General features: G+C 45.0%; 1 protein-coding gene across 1 annotated transcript in view; it reads right to left on the bottom strand.

Moving 5' to 3' along the window:
• LOC119582799 overlaps positions 1 to 5,000 on the bottom strand; it is a gene marked incomplete in the record, with an annotated part of 52,831 nt that overhangs the window by 4,581 nt on the left and 43,250 nt on the right.

Raw genomic sequence — 5,000 nt, 5'->3', positions numbered from 1 at the left:
GGAGGGAGGGAGAGGGAGAGGGAGGGAGGGAGGGAGAGGGAGAGGAGAGGGAGGGAGGGAGAGGGAGAAAGAGGGAGGGAGGGAGAGGGAGGAGGGAGGGAGAGAATATATGTGTGTGAGAATATACAAACATACGTCCTGTGGACGACAGACAATTTTACAGAGAAGTAAACAAAAGTGCCTCGCATGGCACGTTAATGATTAAAAGCAAAATAAATGTGCTTGACATCTAAGGTCATGAAACTCTACAGAAAGGTACAGTAAAGGGGCAGTGAAGCGTAGTTGAGTTAGTAGTTAGTTGCAATGTCAACTATCTAGCTTAAAATAGAGAAAGTTATAGGTGGGTAAAGGAGTTGAGTGATGGATTAAGGTAGGGTTAGGTAAGGGATTAGATTTAGTGAAAGATACGTATGCGTCTGACGAAGGAGAACAGGTTGTCAAAGCAGAAAGTGTGAGAATGTGTAAGGATGTCTGATAGGTTGGGAGGTCGGTGAAGGGAGGATAGGTGAGGGAAAGCAGAGGTACGGGCTGCATCAAAGCGTGGACTGGACAACAGAATGTGTGGAACTGAAAGGGGGACATTGCAGAGGGAACATAGGGTGGATCAGAAGGTGATATTAGATAGAGTGTGTTTGTCGGGTGTGGCCAATACGTAAGCGGGCGAGAGCCGTCTCCCAACGTCTGTTCCATGAAATGGAGCTGACCAGGAGGAGATTGATAGTTTTACAGTATGTAATGTATTAGTGTGGAGACTTGACCAGAAAGATTGCCATCGGTTATACAAGGTCTTAAAGTCAGGGTAATAATCCGTGGCTGGAATACGTGAGAAGCATAGGTGCTAGTGTGTCTGCCTGTTAATTGCCAGGGATTCCAACATGGCTGGGCACCCAACAAAATTTGATAGCTTTATGGTTTGTGGATAAGTAGAACAACCAGTTCTGGATCTTACAGAAAAAAGGGGGTTGGTCTAGAGTATTGACTTTATGAGAGTTAAAGAGTTACGGGAGTCAGTAAAAAAAGAGGAAGAAGGAATGAGTATGTGTGTTTTAAGGCAAAAAGTGTATACAGTTCTTTAGTAAGGACACTGGATTCAGGAGGGAGGTGGTATTTGAAAGTACAAGTTGAAAAGATTACTGCAACCAGCAGCGGAGGTGGATTTAGAGGCATCCATGTAAACAAATACTGGAGAAATGAATGGTGACGTGGTCAAGGAAATGGGTGAGAAGGACAGCAGGGGGGTTATCTGATTTTGGTGGGTCAAGGAAAACAGAGGAGCAAATACGAGGGTAAGGTATAAACCATGGAGGGACAGAATGGACAGAATATGGAAGAGGTTGGAGATGGGGAAAAAGGGCGGAAATGGGAATGGGAGAGGAAGGTATCCATGCAAATGGAGAAAGGAGTAGGTAAACGTGAAGAAGCAAAGGTAGGAAACTGGGATCACGAGATACACTGAATATGACATTCAAGATACCACATTAAGCGGAAGACTCTTGGATTCACAGCACTATATTAGTTATAGACTGACCATCCTAGCAACTTGTACAAGCAGCTAGTCAGAGCAATGGGCTGGTAGTCTTTAGGGAGGGTGCCGGATTTGTTAGGTTTAAGGAAAGTTATAACAAGAGCTTTGAGCCAGTGAGGAGGAAAGTTTCCAGTCTTCCAAATATTGACGGAAGATAGATGGAAGATGTCATAACATATGGTAATGCATGCTGTCAGTGCCTTTGTGTGTATTGTAGCATGACTAAGGCAGAAAAGAGCTCAGTAGAGGAGAAAAGGGCATTGTAGGATTCTGTAGAGGATAAGGAGATGGGAGTTAGTTCCTTGGCTGAAATGAAATTGGGAAGTAAGGTGAGAGCTACTACTGACCTGGCTGAAATATGCAGCAAGTTCAGTAGCAACTTATAAATGTTCAGAAATGAGTTAGATGTGGAGGGCTGGAGCAGGATGAGGGGGTTTCACTGACAGTTTATGGGTTCTATGCCATGCTGCAGAAACAGGTGTAGAGGAAGTAATTATGGAGTTTGCCAGCTGGTTTTAATTCAGATTGTCCAAAGTGCTTTGGAACGTTTTCAGCATTCCAAATGGCCGGGAAATTCGGGAAAATGGCCAAGAAGATAGCACTGGGGAGTGGGACATAAGTAGGAGAGGAGAATAGGGAAGTGATCACTATATGTAGGATGATCCAGAACTGACCAGTGGAAGTGAAGATGAAAGGAAGGGGAGAAAAGGGAAGGTCAAGTCATGAAAAGGTTTGAGTGTGCATGTCAAAGTGGGGGGGCGATCTAAGCAGAGAAGGACAAGGTCAGTGTTAAAAAGAAACTGTTCTTGGGAACAGCCTCAGGTTGTAGAGTCACCCAAAGAGTATGGGAACAGTTAAAAAATGCCGATTAGAAGGTGGTTGAATTTGAGAAAGTAAAGTTTCGAAGGCATTAAAGACAATGGAAAGAGTAAACTGAAACAACAACAACGTGAAGAAGCAAAGGATCAGAAGGTGATATTAGATAGTGTGTGTTTGTCGGGTGTGGCCAATACGTAAGCGGGCGAGAGCCGTCTCCCAACGTCTGTTCCATGAAATGGAGCTGACCAGGAGGAGATTGATAGTTTTACAGTATGTAATGTATTAGTGTGCTACCGTGAGTCAGTCTGAATACTCAGAGTTTATTTCAGGCCAAATCTATAGGTTATGGTCCACACCTAAGTCTCTCCCTAGGGCACTAATACGTTCTCTGGGTTTTACGTGTATCCTCTGTAAACATTATTTGTTGAGAGAGAGAGAGAGAGAGAACAAAAGGAGAGAGAGAGAGAGAGAGAGAGAGAGAGAGAGAGAGAGAGAGAGAGAGAGAGAGAGAGAGAGAGAGAGAGAGAGAGAGAGAGAGAGAGAATGTTGTGCGATGTTTTGTGGTAAGTGTTATCCCAGTGCATTAAAGAATGGTTCAGTAACAGCAACGATAAAAAGAAATATCATAAAAAATAGAAAGAAAAAGAGAAGGAAAAACTAATTAATTATAATAATTGTATAATTATGCAAGGGACAGTGGTTTGGATGGGAGGAATAGTGTTTTTAGATGGATAAGTATAGAGGAGATAAAAAGTGAGGGGACAATATAAAATGATAATGTGGAATCGGTACTGGACGATCTGTTCTTGGAGAGATAATGCATAGACTGTAGAAAGATTTGAGGGGAGACACAGATCAAAAGTACAAAAACATTGAATGTTCCACTATAGAAGCCATTGTGGATCAATTAGTGGGTGATAATGGTAGAGATGGACTGTGCAATCTGGACTGTGCAGACCAAGCATCAATAAGGGATTGAGCATAATCTGCTTGACTATGATGAAGAACAGGAGGAGGTTTCTTCATTACATTTTGTTGATTAGATGCCACATAGATCCCACATAATAAGATGATTGATGCTGTTGGCGAGTTGCTACCGTGAGTCAGTCTGAATACTCTGCTGGAGGGCAAATAACATGGATGTTTGATACTGGCGAAGATGATCAGGAGCAGATGCCTTTGAAAAGCTAGGTCATTTTCTATTGCCTTCCTTTCTGCATGTAGCACTCTTTCATCAAGTGTCTTGGTACTGGTCTTTGGGTGACGTTGCAATTTGGGGTCTGCTGTTGTAGCATGCATAGTAGTTATGTTAATTCACAAGTGAGGAGTAGAATGCATCAGGTGATTTCTGACTGTAGGAAGCACACTCCTCATGTAGGAGACATAAGTGAGGCAGTGCAATGGTTATGGATGCAAGAGGAAGATGGTGTGGCAGGGAGGGTATAATGGAGGCTGAGAGCAACATGGTCAGAAAAAGTACAGGGATGCAAGAACACCTGACACGGGAGACCACCAGTCCTGAAATGAGAATGTAATCCAAAGTGCCACCATGGGAGTGAGTGGCCTAACCTGTATCCTAGCGAAAAAGTTGGTAGCGTCTGATGTATTTGAGGAGATCTGGACCATCAAAGTCCCCTATGTCAATCATGCCACAGGACGTCACAGGAGGCAAGGCAGCCAAATGTATTCATTCTAGGGCAGAGTAAATGACCGGATTCCGTAGTAGAGGCAGTCTGAGAAACAGTAGTAGTGGTGGTGCATGTCATCTTTGTCAGGAGTGCAGGAGGCGGTACAACAAGTCTAGCCTGGCGTCTGGTGCACCCATGTCAGACACTGACCACAGAGGACATTTCCAGTGGGTGGTGTTGAAGGGGGTGGCTCTGTAGCTGAAGTAGAGGCAGCAGTGGTGGGGAACGTTGGGGGCAGGTGCGCGATTAGGGACCTGTGCACCAAATGCATTTTTCTGACGCATAGTAATAATTTGTCCTAATCCTAATCCCTAGCATCTGAAGCACCAGGGCTGGTCAACCTTTATCTGCCGAAGCTCTCAGACTGGGAGGCAGGGGAGAAAGGGGAGGAAAGTGAAAGCAGCATCATCTTCGCTGAACGGCAAGTCCGTCTCAGCATCAGCAAATATGGCAGGTCTTGAGTAATCCATGTCACTCCACACTGCACCGTGCGAGTTGGAGGCAATGACGTCACGAGCGGGTAGAGACGATGCAATGACGTCACGAGCGGGTAGAGACGATGCAATGACGTCACGAGCGGGTAGAGACGATGCAATGACGTCACGAGCGGGTAGAGACGATGCAATGACGTTACGAGCGGGTAGAGACGATGCAATGACGTCACGAGCGGGTAGAGACGATGCAATGACGGGTTAGCACGCCACGTCCAAGCTCATTGGGCATGCACAGGAGCGCGGTTCTCAAACAGGGAAGGCCTGGACCCGGCGAGTTTATTTCAGGCCAAATCTATAGGCTATAGTCCACACCTAAGTCTCCCTAGGGCACTAATACGTTCTCTGGGTTTTACGTGTATCCTCTGTAAACATTATTTGTTGCCAATTCGCTGTATCCTCAAGAAAATGTGAGAAATCTAGAGAGCATTCTCACGTTTATTCACATGAATACGTGTCCTTGAGAAGAGGGCAAGG

Source organism: Penaeus monodon, chromosome 2, assembly GCF_015228065.2.
Source record: "Penaeus monodon isolate SGIC_2016 chromosome 2, NSTDA_Pmon_1, whole genome shotgun sequence".
Classification (NCBI taxonomy): domain Eukaryota; kingdom Metazoa; phylum Arthropoda; class Malacostraca; order Decapoda; family Penaeidae; genus Penaeus; species Penaeus monodon.
Note: the sequence above shows the minus strand (reverse complement) of the source record. Positions and strands in the feature narration are given on the sequence as shown.